Source organism: Narcine bancroftii, unplaced genomic scaffold (genome assembly GCF_036971445.1).
Source record: "Narcine bancroftii isolate sNarBan1 unplaced genomic scaffold, sNarBan1.hap1 Scaffold_114, whole genome shotgun sequence".
NCBI classification, from domain to species: Eukaryota; Metazoa; Chordata; class Chondrichthyes; order Torpediniformes; family Narcinidae; genus Narcine; species Narcine bancroftii.
In genome coordinates this window covers 353,930-368,528 of record NW_027211849.1, presented here as the reverse complement: position 1 = coordinate 368,528, position 14,599 = coordinate 353,930, and positions in this window count along the sequence as shown.

The window sequence follows — 14,599 nt, the reverse complement described above, 5'->3', positions numbered from 1 at the left end:
GCGCAAAGGAGCTTTTAGGTGGAGTGCAGTGCGCGCAGTACTGGCCCCACCCTTTACACCCATGGTTCGTGTGCCGTGGCCAAGCAAGCTGGGACGTGGCAGCGAGGTCCTTGGGTCGTAGGTTTTATAAGAGGCATCAATAAATCCTTAAATTGTCTATAGATCTTGGGTGGGAACCCATCCTCCCCCTGAGACTTTTAGCCTGCAGAGTGTTCAGAGCCTTCTCAATTTCTTCTCTTGTGAAAGGGGTGTCTAACTCTGTTCTCACCACTAATTTTAGAAGCTCGATGTTCGCTAGAAACTCGACCATCTCCTTATCATCTCCTAAGATGGAGGCTGCAGTGCTATGGTGAATAGGTGAATAGGGTTGTGGTTATCAATAGTCCCTTTTACACTTGTGCCCCGATACGGGCTGGAGCAAGGGGGAGACGGCGGCCCCGGCCTCGGTCGTGTGAGGCAGGCGGAGGCCCCGATACGGGCAGAGAGTTGGAGGCGGCGGCCCCAGTCCAGGCACAGGGAGAGCAGCAGCGGCCCCGGCCCCGGTCCGGGCGAAGGTTAGACGGCGGCGGCCCCGATACGGGCAGGAGCAAGGGGGAGACAGCGGCCCTGGCCTCGGTCGTGTGAGGCAGGCGGAGGCCCCGATACGGGCAGAGAGTTGGAGGCGACGGCCCCAGTCCAGGCACAGGGAGAGCAGCAGCGGCCCCGGCCCCGGTCCGGGCGAAGGGTAAACGGCGGCGGCCCCGATACGGGCAGGAGCAAGGGGGAGACGGCGGCCCCGGCCTCGGTCGAGTGAGGCAGGCGGAATCCCCGGTCCGGACAGGGAGTGGGAGGCGGCGGCCCCAGTCCGGGCACAGGGAGAGCAGCAGCGGCCCCGGCCCCGGTCCGGGCGAAGGGTAGACGGCGGCGGCCCCGATCCGGGCAGGAGCAAGGGGGAGACGGCGGCCCCGGCCTCGGTCGAGTGCGGCTGGCGAAGGCCCCGATCCGGGCAGAGAGTGGGAGGCGGCGGCCCCAATCCAGGCACAGGGTGAGCTGCGGCGGCCTCGGCCCCGGTCCGGGCAGTATGGACCGACCTAGGAGGGGAGACAAGCCCCTCCAGCCCGGGTAAGAAACCTGTAAAATACAATACAAATCAGATATATATCCCTTTTGTGGTATTGAAAGTACATATTCCTCATATGTCGATCACATATCTGTTTTACAAAAGATCTTAACTGATAATACACACAAATACACAGTTTCCACTAATACCGAATTTCCTTTGTAATTCATCAAAAGAACAAAAACATCCCTCAGAAAAACAATTGGATAAATTTTTTATTCCCTTCCTTTCCCATTGTTTCAAAGTAATTTTGGAGACTCTAAAAGGAACAAGTTGATTGTTTTATAATGGCAATCATCCAGACCATTTATTTTGAGCCTCAATTTATTAAATTTACTTGTCCATAAATTTAATAAATGCTTCAATATTGGGACATCATAAGTTCATAATAAATTTTTATTCCATCGAAACAAAAACTCATGAGAAAATTTTTCTAAATTAACTGTCATTTCTATCTTTGCCCAACTGGGCGGATCATCCATATTCATTAATGCACTAAGAAATTTAAATTGAGCTGCTTCTTAATAATGTTGAAAATTCGGTAATCTTAAACCTCCAAATTGAAAATCCCACATCAGCTTTCTCATCGCTATCCTCGGAAATTTTCCCTTCCATAAAAAGTCTCTAATTGCTTTATATAGATCCTTAAAAAAACTTTTATTTAAAAAATAAGGAATTGATTGAAACAAATATTGTATTCAGGGAAAGATATTCATTTTTATAGTATTAATCCTCCCTAATAGACCCAAAGGCAAATCCTTCCACCTAGTCAAATCTAATTTAATCCTTTTTATTAAAGGAAGATAATTAATTGAATATAAATCTTGAAATTCCGTATTAACATTAATTCCTAAATATTTAATTTGTGTAGTCCACTTCAAATTTGTAATACTTTTATACATTGAATAATCATTTTTACAAATTGTTAAAATTTCACTTTTGGTCCAATTTACTTTATAACCAGATAATTGACCATAAATTTCTAAACATTCTTGAATTGCTGGTAAAGAAATACCCGAATCCACCAAATATAATAAAACATCATCAGCAAATAGATTAATCTTATATTCCTCATTCAAAACTCTCATGCCTTTAACATTTTCATTTTGATGTATTAATTGTGCCAAAGGCTCAATAACTACAGCAAATAAAGCAGGTGACAATGGGCATCCTTGTCTAGTGGACCTTGTTAAATTAAAAGATTCTGAAATCTGCCCATTGACAGCAATTCTGGCCTTCGGACTATTATATAAAGCCTTTATCAATCCAATAAATGAAGAACCAAAACAAAATTTCTCAAGTACTTTAAACAAAAACTTCCATTCCACTCTATCAAAAGCCTTTTCTGCATCCAGCGAAACCACTATTGGATAATTCATCTGAGATTTAGATTTATTTATCAAAGTTATTAAACGCAAAATATTATCTGATGCATATCTATTTTTTATAAATCCCGTTTGATCACTATGTATTATTTTAGGCAAATATTGAGCTAATCGATTAGCCATAGCTTTTGCTACAATTTTATAATCTACATTTAACAAATATATTGGTCTATAAGAAGAAACCTATAAAGGATCTTTATCTTTTTTTGGTATAACTGTAATTATTGCATTGGAAAAAGACTCAGGTAATCGAAAAGTGTCATAAATTTGTTGTAAAACATCCTTATATATAGGAAATATATCAGCATAAAAAGTTTTATAAAACTCTATAGAAAACCCATCTTCACCAGTGCCTTTCCATTTGGCATATCTCTTATCGCCGTTTCTATTTCCTTTTCTGTAAAGGATTTATCTAACTCCTGTCTATCTTCTTGATTCAATTGTGGCAATTTTATATTTTTCAAAAAAGAATCTATAGCATCCTCAGTTACATCTTTACATTCCGAAGTATAAAGTTTTTTATAAAAATTACAAAATTCCTCATTAATTTCCTTTTGACTAAAAGTAATACCCGATTTCTTTCTAATTACTGGTATAATTCTAGATAATTGTTCCTTTTTTAACTGCCATGACAGAACTTTATGAGTTTTCTCACCCCATTCATAAAATTTATGTTTAGTTCGGTTCATTAAACATTCAAACCGATAAGTTTGTAATTCATTATATTTACATTTTAAATTAGTTAACTGATTCTTTTGCATTTCAGTAGCATTTTTTTCAGTAACAGTTATCTTTTTCTCTAAATCTTCAATCTCTTTAATTCTCTCTTTCTTTACTTTAGAAGCATAACTAATAATTTGACCTCGTAAAAAAGCTTTCATTGCATCCCATAAAACAAATTGACTAGAAACAGAATTAGTATTATTACTAATAAAAACCTCAATTTGTTGTTTTAAATAACTAATAACTTCCATTTTTTGCAGTAACATAGTATTGAATCTCCATCTTGGAGCTCTCTGAACATCCTGTGAACTCTGATATTTTAATAATAATAATGAATGGTCCGAAACCAGTCTTGCCTTATAATCCACAGATGTAACCCTATCCTGCAAATGTGCTGAAATTAAAAAATAATCAATTCTAGAAAAAGAATTATGTCGTGACGAATAAAAAGAAAAATCTTTCTCTGTAGGATTAAATCTTCGCCAAATATCAACTAAATTCAAATCTGACATCATATTAGTTACTTGAACTGCCATCTTCGATTTCTTAATTACTCTTGGATACTTGTCCAATAAAGGCTCCAATACCACATTCAAATCTCCCCCATTCATCACATTAGAATTTGATTGTCCAAGTAATAAAGACATATCGACAACAAAAGCTGTATCCTCAACATTCGGAGCATAAACATCAAGCAAAGTCCAAGTTTCATTAAAAATTGTACAGTTTAATTTTAATAATCTTCCACCATTTTTCTCTTCATTTTGTAACTGAAATGGTAAATTATTGTGCACCAAAATTGCCACTCCTTTTGCTTTTCAATTAAATGAAGAATAAAAAACTTGTCCAACCCATTCACGTTTGAGTTTCAAATGTTCCTTATCTGTCAAATGAGTTTCCTGTAAAAAAGCCACATCAACTTTTATTTTTTTTAAGTAAGCAAGTACTTTCTTACGCTTAATGGGACTATTTAAACCCTGGACATTAAAAGAAGCAAACTTCAATTTAGACATTCCTTACATCAACTCAACACAAGAAAAAAGAAGAAAGAAAAAAAGAAAAGAAAGAAAAAAAAGAAGAAAAAACCCCAAAAGAAAAAAAAAACCTTCCACTTATTCCCTCTTAAAACTACAATCAAAAACAAATTAAAAAAAAGAAAAAAAATTTTATTTAAAAAAAAGTAATAAAAAAAACCTTCACTCCTTAACCCAAAAATTAAGAAAAAAAAAACAGGCAGGAGGTTTAAACCGCACAATGCGGTAACTCCCACAAAATATTGGGTGTGAGATAACTCACACGTAGCTGACGACTTCTGGAAAATAGTGCCCACCCAGTTCCCTCTCCCAACTCCCATTTCATATTAAACTATCATTAATGACTAAGATCTTCCAAAAAAAAATTTAAAAAAAGATGAATTATTTTTTTAATCAATTTTATCACTTCGACCACCATTGTTTCCATTTCTTCTTGGAATCTGATTCCCATCTTGTATCTCCACTCTCTTTGGAGACTGAGGAGGACTACGTAGTTCTTGAAATTGTGTGATCGGTAAAGATTGAGCAAAGTCCATAGCTTCTTTAGGATTATCAAAAAACTTTGGCTGATATCCATCCTGAAAAATCTTCAATACCGCAGGGTACCTAAAAGTTGCCTAGTATCCTTTTTTCCACAACAACTCTTTCACAGAATTAAATTCATGTTGTTGAAACATAATTTCTTGACTCAAATCCGCATTAAAAAAAACACGATTGTTCTGGACCATCAAAGGAGATCTATTTTGCTGAGCGTTTCTAATAGCCACACGTAAAATTGTCTCTTTATCACAATAATTTAAACAACGGACCAGAACAGGTCTTGGATTCTGTCCTGAAAAAGGTTTCCTTCTTAAAGCTCTGTGAGCACGTTCCAATATTAAACCTTAAGGGAACTTATTTTGCCCTAACACTCGTGGAATCCACTTGGTAAAGAATTTTCTTAGATCTGGCCCTTCTATATCTTCTGGCAAACCAACAATTTTTACATTGTTCCATCTAGATTGGTTCTCCAAATAATCAACTTTTTTTGCTAGATTTTTATTCTGAATCTGCAATGTTTCAATTGTTTTGTTTACATCTTGCACTTGGTCTTGTACATCAACTAAACCTTGATCACACATATCAAGTCTTTCAGTGGTTTCAAGTTTAAATGCTCCGTAGTTGAGTATTGATATTCACCAATTCATTAAGCTTAGAATAGACCTGGGTCATAGAGCTACCGAGCTGTTTCATTGAAGAATACATCTTAAATTCAAGATTCTTAACAATCATGTCAGCAAAAGTAGATTAAGACATGGTAGGATCCTGCTGTTTCTGAGAAACCAAAGGGTCTTCTGTCCCTTCCCTTGGTTTAGCAGCCTTTCTTGCAGTATGGCTCCGTGTAGAAACTCCTGCCACAGCCCCCTCAGCAATATCAGGAGGCTGATAATCAGGGTTATCCTTATCCTTACGCCGTATGTCATCAAAAGCCTCCATTATATCCATACCTGGGGAAAATGTCATGACTGGTGGTGCATTTCGCAGCGCCACCGCTATATCAATCGGAGGTCGGCTCTTTAACTCTCCAGCTGGCGGCGCCCCAGATGATTCAGCTGTCAAAGTCTCGGTGACAGCGCTCACAGCGGGCGTTGTTTGAAATACACGCACCCGGCCAGCCCTTTGTTCTAAAGGCTGCCGAGTGCCATCTTTAGAGAGCCCTACCGGTACAGAGCGGAGCTCCAGTGCTGAATCCTGCACTTCTTCTCCTGGATCCATTCCACGCTGAGTCCTGGGTCCTGGCTTCTTGTAAACAGGTAGGCTCAGATAATTTCGGGAAATGTAATTTTTTAACAATCTGTTGGTGTTTTCTTTTACTCTTTTTTTTAAACAAATGTACCATTAGATATTAATTCAACATCTCTTACTATTTTAAAACTTTTTAAAGAATTTTAACAGGCACTTAGAAACAAAACAATAAATCAGAGTCAGGAGAGGAGTGGAACGCACGTCTGTTCCTTACGCCATCTTGCCACGCCCACCGGTTGGCAGGATATTTGTACTTACCAGCGTCGTCTTGAAGATACAATAGGCCAGTCGGTACTTGTGCCAGCTGCCAAGGCCCCAACTGGCAGCTGTTTTTTAAAATTTCCTGCCTTTTTTCTCTAATAGATAAATGGCGGGACACATTTATGGGCTTTTTTCCCCATTGGTGATGGTAAAAACACCATTTTCACTGCCTGTCAGTGCATTCATCCTTCTTTAACTGAACTCCAGATATAGGAGGCTTGTAGGACACAGGAGATGGATCTACTGAACAAAGCGGCTGTTCGTGAACAGACACTTGCGTTGGAGTATGATCGAGCCTGTCAGCCTCCCACATTACATCATGGGGATGGCAGAAATCCATGTTAACGATTGGTATTGTTACACGACCCGGGAGTTTGGACAGGAATAGAGTCTCAAAAAGTAAACAATGAGAATGGCCATCTGCTAATACGAGCATCTCATTCATTAGATCAGATGGATCCCTGTCACTCAGGCCCTCCATATTTAAAAGCTCATGTCTAGTTAATTCCAGGAGAAATAGGCAGAACCTGGTTTAACTGCAGCCGTGGTGGCAGCTGCTGCAGTCGTTGTGTCCATGATCACTGGAGATTCAAGCTTCGGCTGAATCTTGCATTCGGGGGTCACCATTTCTGGCGGCAAATTCAGTACACCTACTAAAGTCATATACATACCCATGTTAGTCAACGCAAGACGGGTTTATTCAAACTTTACAGACTTCTTTTATATACCGCATTACTTGTCAGGGAAGATATTACAGCGGTGCTCAGGCAAGAGACGGGAGGTCTCATCGAGGGAGGCAGTGTGGGTAAAACTAAAAAATAAGAAGGGTGAGGTTACTATTATAGGGGTACATTATAGTCTGGCAAATGGGAAGGGAGAACTAGAAGAGCAAATGTGCAAGGAATTAGCTGACATCTGCAGTAGGAATAGGGTGGTGTTGGTTGGGGATTTCAATTTTCCTAACATCGATTGGGAAACACAGTCAGTGACAGGGCAGGATGGCTTAGAGTTTATACAATGTGTTCAGGACTGCTTTTTGCAGCAGTATGTGGAGATGCCCACTACAGTGGGGGGTGGGGGGTGCAATGTTCGATCTGTGGTTAGGGAATGAAATGGGATGGTTAACAAATATGTAGACGATATGAAAATAGGGGGAGTGGTGGATGGTGAGGAAGGTTTTCTTAGATTACAGGATTTGTTTGTTTGGAAAAGTGGACTGAAAGATGGCAGAAGGAATTTAATATCGACAAGTGTGAGGTGCTGTCAAAGGAAGGATATAGATAGGTGGAGAGAGTGCAGAGAAGATTTACAAAAATGTTTCTTGGCTTACAACATCTAGAATCCAGAGAAAGATAAAGGAGACTGGAGGGCTCATCGAGGGAGGCAGTGTGGGTAAAATGAAAAAATAAGGATGAGGGTACTCTTATTGGGGTATATTATAGGCTGCCAAATGAGACATGGTGAGACATTATTAAGAGTTTGCTATCGATCCATGGAACCAGCAGGTTTAAATTAAGCCCTGTGAATGTCCTGCACCTACCCGCAGAAGACACCACAGATCAACGTGCTGTTCCTCGGCATGCAGCACCGTGCACGTGTGGTCCATTAAATGGATGAGTGCCCAGTGATCTGTTTTATGGTATTGCGCGACGTCGGAGAACCGCATCACTGACGGTTCACAACGTGGGCTGTGTGCCCGCTTGGCCCTCTACATATATTTAATTAGATTATTCATTTGGTCATTACGTGCTGCATATTGTGTGCTTTTGTGCAGGCACCATGGTAGATTTGTCTGGTTGTAGATGTACGACCCAGTGCATCACTCCATGGATTCACAGAACATTACAGCACCGATACAGGCCCTTCAGCTTTTCTAGTCTGTGCCAAACTCTTATTCTGCCTTGTCCCACTGACCAGCATCCAGTCCATCACCCTCCATCTCCCTCGTATCCCTGAACTTGTCCAAACTCTTCATTGCTAACATTGAGCTCACATTTCCTCATGCAGCTGGCAGCTTGTTCCACTTTCCCACCACCTTGTGTGGAGAAGCTCCCCCTCATGTTTCCACTAATCTTTTCCCCTTTCATCCTTTGCCCATGTATTAAGGATTTCTCCAAAAGGCAGAGTCTCAAGAAAACAACCTCTATCCTCAACGACCCTCACCATCCAGACCAGGCCTTCTTCACACTCTGATCACCAGCGAAACAGGTCCAGGAGCATGAAGACGAACACCCAATGGTACAAACACAGCTTCTCCCCCTCTGCCATCAGATTTTTGAATGGACAAGGAACCACAGTCACTCCCTCACTTACTCTTCATTTTGCACAAATGGATTTCTTTTTTAAAATGCAATTTAGAACAATATTTGCACCTGTATTGTTGCCACAAAATGACAAATATTGTGACATGTTCATCACAATAAATTTTTAATTCTGAACACTGCGCGTACATCAAAAAACAATCATAGCTCAAAAAACAATTTCAAAAGATGAATTAACTATTTCCATGCACCCACCCCCTTTATGTCTATTTTTCTAAAGCCACTCCATGATCGAGACTTCTCCACTTAAACCCAACCCACATTTCTTCTCCCATTCAAAGTACTCAGTAATACACCAAGGCAATAAAATAAAAACTGAATGCTGGAAATACTCAGCAGGTCATCTACTGGAAAAATAATCGGAGTTAAAACCTTCAGGTCGATAACCTTTCACTGGGATTCAGAAAGATGATCAAACAAACCTGATTCTCTTTGCTGAGAAAAAGAAGAGGGGAAATAACAAACTGAATACGTGGGATGAAAAGCCCAAGCAGAAGAAATGGCAGTGGTGCTGGATGAGTGGAGTCGACTCGTTGATCAGCACATCTGTCTGGATGGAGGGGGAAAGGATAAACAAGACAAACATAATGCCGTCACTGTGAGGTTCAATACGACAGCTGCAGAGAATCTGAAATGAAGGAATGGTGAAAATACTTGTTTTTGGATCAATGTGACAAAATTTGACCTGACAAAAGAAAACAACATTGTTTTGCTCTGCCAGAACTCTCTAGATCAAGGGGCACAATAAAATAGTCCAGAAGCCAACATTATGAGATTGAACAGAGAAGTTATACAAATCGGCAGCAAGAGATAAAACAGTTACATAATTCCATGAAAGTGGTGTCACAGGACGACAGGGTTCTAAAGACAGATTTTGTCATCTTGGTCTTCAATAATTAACATATTGAAATTAGGAGTTGGAAAGTTATGGTGAGATTGGATAAGATGTTGGTGAGGCCAAATTTGGAGTATTGTGTGCAGTTCTGGTCACCCAGCTACAGGAAGGGTATTAGTAAGATTGAAAGAGTGCAGAGAAGATTTACTAGGACGCTGCCTGATCTTCAGGAGTTGAGCTACAGGGAAAGGTTGAACAGGTTGGGACTTTATTCCTTGGAGTGTCGAAAAATGAGTAAGAGATTGCTTAAAGTGGCAGATGAATGGGAAAAAAGGCTGAGAAAGACTGCAGTGGACCCAATTGTGAAGGAAAAATTTTGCCTGAGAAAAATTGTCATTGGCCCATTTCCTCTGGAGTTATGAAACCATGCACAGAACAAGTCAATGAGGTACAATTAAAACAGTGGTTTTCAAACTTTCTTTCCACTCCCCGCCCACTTTAAGTAATCCCTTACTAACAGAGCATTTCTGGCATAAGGATTAAGTAGAATAAGATCCGGGGGCTGGGGATGGGGGTGGGGTGGAGGAGGAGCTTGAAAATCACTGCTCTATATGAAAAGGTTTCTCCATCTCAGTTTTAAGCAGATATCCTTTTATTCTGAGGTTGTGCCCACTGATCCTAAACTCTGCCATACCTGGCAAAATACTCTCTATCCATCCCTTTCACTATTCAGCAGATTTCAATGAGGTCCTGCCTCATCCTTCTAAACTCGGGCGAGTACAGGCCCAGAACCATCAAATGTTCCTCAAACATTATTCCTCTCATCCCCAGGATCATTCTTGTAAACCACCTCTGGGCCATCACATCCTCTCTTAGAAATGAGGCCTAAAATTGCTCACAACACTTATTAGATCAGGACAACCAGAAGGTGGTCACGGGAGGGGAAGCCAGCTGCAGGACTGCCTCGAGTCACTGTACTATAGCGAACTTTATCAAAACAGCTGTGGTCAAGGGTGTCCCCACCAAATTGTTCAGGGAGTTTTCTCGACCAGAAATCCTGGATGAATAACAATATCCAGAAATTGCTAAGAGCCAAATCACAGTTTGGAGATACAGATACACAAGGAGCCAATACCAACCATGGAAAGCCATCTTGCAGGTGGTGGAGATTCAGCACGAGAATGGAAACAACAAAGGATACCCATCAGCTGTGACAGGGGCCTAAATGACATAAAGTGCTGCATAAACAAATCTGGTGCAGTGGGAGGCAGCAAAGCCTCACTCCACATGAACTCAATGCCTTCTACACCTGATATGACCACTAGTACAGGGAAGAACCATCGCAAATCCCCCCTCCCCCACTACATCTCTTGATGATCCGCTGCTATCAGTAACCAAAGATGACAATATGGGCTGCCTTCAGCAGAGTGAATCAAAGGAAAGGATCAAGCCTGGATGGAGAACCCAGCAGAGGACTGATAACCTGTGTTGAGCAACTGGCCATGGATATCTTCAACATCTCACTCCGACAGGGAGTGGCACCCACCTGTTTCAAATAGGCGTCAAACATACCAGTTCCAAAGAGTGGGGTAACCTGCCTAAATGATGATTGATGAGTGATACTCACATCCAGTGATGAGGTGGATTGACGGGCTGGTGTTGAAGTACATCAGCTCCTGTCCGAGGGGCGACATGGATCGATTCCAATTTGGTTAATGCAGTACCAGACCTATGGCAGATGCCATCTTCACTGGCTCTGCCAAAACCCTGAAATACCCAGACGACAAAGTTGCATCCATCAGAATGCTCTTTATTGACTAGAGTCTGGCATTCCATACCATCCTCCCATCAAAGCTGATGAGCAAACTCCAAAGTCCTGGGACTCCATAACATACTGTGCAATTGGATCCAGAATTTCTTCACCTCCAGACCCCAATTAGTGTCGAATGGCCAGAACAACTCTTCCAAAATCTCCATCAGCTCCCAAAAACCAGAGGGTTGCATATTTCACCCCTGCTCTACTCGCTTTACATCTACAGCTGCATGGCTTGGTATGACGACACCATCTACAAATTCACTGACGATAGCACAGTCATGAGCTGCATGAGGAATGGCAACGAGTCAGCATTCAGGAGGGAGATTGAAAGCGGGGTTCAGTCGCGGACCAATAACAACCTCGCACTCAATGCGAGCTGTAGGAAGAAAAAGAGATGGACATTGCCTGAACTGGAATGGTTTTGGTTTTGATACACACACACACACACACACACACACACACATATATATATTTGTGCAGAGTGGAGTTAGAGTGAAGTAAAAAGTGTTGTTATTAATCTTTACCAATGAAAATTATTGTTTGAAGATGCCATTGTCTTGGTGAATTATCATGGACCGATTTGTGCGAATATTAATCTTTAAAGTTACAATAGTTTATATATATTATCAAGTTATTTTGTGGGTTGGATTCAGGGTCACACACAAAATCCTTTGAGATGCCAGAAGGCAAGCCATGTACGGAGATGAAACGTCTGCTCATTCTGCATCTGAAACCGAAAGAGGAAAACCTTCATGATGGTCCTTGAGATACTGGAGTGTTTGCTTTACTAAAAACGGAAGAATTTGTGTCGTCAGGAAAGACTGCTGATCAAATCGAGAGACCATCTGTTGATTATCTGTGTTCTTAAAATTGAAACTAAGTCAATAGAGTGCTGAGAGATGGCAGCTGTTCGAATAAGCGAGTTCTTGATTCAAGGCTGGAGTCCATTGGCTCATGATTCATACTTTTGAAGACGTTGAATGGACTTCAAAGGCAGAAATGACGGCACGTGTCATGGGATGAGCCATTCTGGAGAAACATTACAAATGAGAGGCAGAAGATGTTGTCCATGCTGTGGGGAAGAGAGGATTGAAGATACAGTCGTCAGAGAAGGTACAGTTACATCGTCTTCTCCTTTGACCAGGAGTAACAAGTGGATTTTGAAGGAGGAAGACCATTTCTAACCGTCTCTTTGAGATCAAGAGAGCAGCCTCGTTGAGACCGTGGAAATGGCCACTTTTGATGAATAAAGCCAAAGTCATCTTGCATTTGCAACATAATCATTTTTAAATGGAGACTTAGTTCAGCCCTTGACTGAGTTGATGAAATCTTGGTGGAAGAAAATAGCCACTCCACTCTTGAAAAGACAACAGATTTATAATGTGGAACAGATTCTGAAACCTCCCTGCAAGAGAGGAAAATAAACTCTTGCAGAGTAAGTTTCAGAGCAATGTTTCTTCATCCAAGAAATTCAGACAAGTTTGAAAGAGGACCGATGACAAGGTTTCCAAATCCTTCTGTTGCTTTTGAGCCACAATTTAAAGAAATCTACAGGGTGTCAAATGATTCAAATCCAGATACAACCCTTCACGAATTGAACTCTTCCAGCTCTGTTGGGTTCAACCAGCGAAAGATGAGGGGGTAAAGCCACAGGGTTAGAGAGAGTCAGCAGGTCAAACAGACATAGAGCAAAGAGAAAGAGACATCACACACATTGTGGGTTTGTCCCTTCATCAAGGAAAGATGAGGAAGAGAAGGTCAGAAATGGGACCATTAAATTGTGGGGGTGGAGGGCAGGAGGAAGCCAACACACACAGAGAGGGGACTTGGGTACCTGGGGCAAACAGGCGGTTCCCTCCCCCGGCCCTGCTCCCCCGGCCCTGCTCCCCCGGCCCTGCTCCCCCGGCCCTGCTCCCCCGGCCCTGCTCCCCCGGCCCTGCTCCCCCGGCCCTGCTCCCCCGGCCCTGCTCCCCCGGCCCTGCTCCCCCGGCCCGTCCTCCCCCGGCCCGTCCTCCCCCGGCCCGTCCTCCCCCGGCCCGTCCTCCCCCGGCCCGTCCTCCCCCGGCCCGTCCTCCCCCGGCCCGTCCTCCCCCGGCCCGTCCTCCCCCGGCCCGTCCTCCCCCGGCCCGTCCTCCCCCGGCCCGTCCTCCCCCGGCCCGTCCTCCCCCGGCCCGTCCTCCCCCGGCCCGTCCTCCCCCGGCCCGTCCTCCCCCGGCCCGTCCTCCCCCGGCCCGTCCTCCCCCGGCCCGTCCTCCCCCGGCCCGTCCTCCCCCGGCCCGTCCTCCCCCGGCCCGTCCTCCCCCGGCCCGTCCTCCCCCGGCCCGTCCTCCCCCGGCCCGTCCTCCCCCGGCCCGTCCTCCCCCGGCCCGTCCTCCCCCGGCCCGTCCTCCCCCGGCCCGTCCTCCCCCGGCCCGTCCTCCCCCGGCCCGTCCTCCCCCGGCCCGTCCTCCCCCGGCCCGTCCTCCCCCGGCCCGTCCTCCCCCGGCCCGTCCTCCCCCGGCCCGTCCTCCCCCGGCCCGTCCTCCCCCGGCCCGTCCTCCCCCGGCCCGTCCTCCCCCGGCCCGTCCTCCCCCGGCCCGTCCTCCCCCGGCCCGTCCTCCCCCGGCCCGTCCTCCCCCGGCCCGTCCTCCCCCGGCCCGTCCTCCCCCGGCCCGTCCTCCCCCGGCCCGTCCTCCCCCGGCCCGTCCTCCCCCGGCCCGTCCTCCCCCGGCCCGTCCTCCCCCGGCCCGTCCTCCCCCGGCCCGTCCTCCCCCGGCCCGTCCTCCCCCGGCCCGTCCTCCCCCGGCCCGTCCTCCCCCGGCCCGTCCTCCCCCGGCCCGTCCTCCCCCGGCCCGTCCTCCCCCGGCCCGTCCTCCCCCGGCCCGTCCTCCCCCGGCCCGTCCTCCCCCGGCCCGTCCTCCCCCGGCCCGTCCTCCCCCGGCCCGTCCTCCCCCGGCCCGTCCTCCCCCGGCCCGTCCTCCCCCGGCCCGTCCTCCCCCGGCCCGTCCTCCCCCGGCCCGTCCTCCCCCGGCCCGTCCTCCCCCGGCCCGTCCTCCCCCGGCCCGTCCTCCCCCGGCCCGTCCTCCCCCGGCCCGTCCTCCCCCGGCCCGTCCTCCCCCGGCCCGTCCTCCCCCGGCCCGTCCTCCCCCGGCCCGTCCTCCCCCGGCCCGTCCTCCCCCGGCCCGTCCTCCCCCGGCCCGTCCTCCCCCGGCCCGTCCTCCCCCGGCCCGTCCTCCCCCGGCCCGTCCTCCCCCGGCCCGTCCTCCCCCGGCCCGTCCTCCCCCGGCCCGTCCTCCCCCGGCCCGTCCTCCCCCGGCCCGTCCTCCCCCGGCCCGTCCTCCCCCGGCCCGTCCTCCCCCGG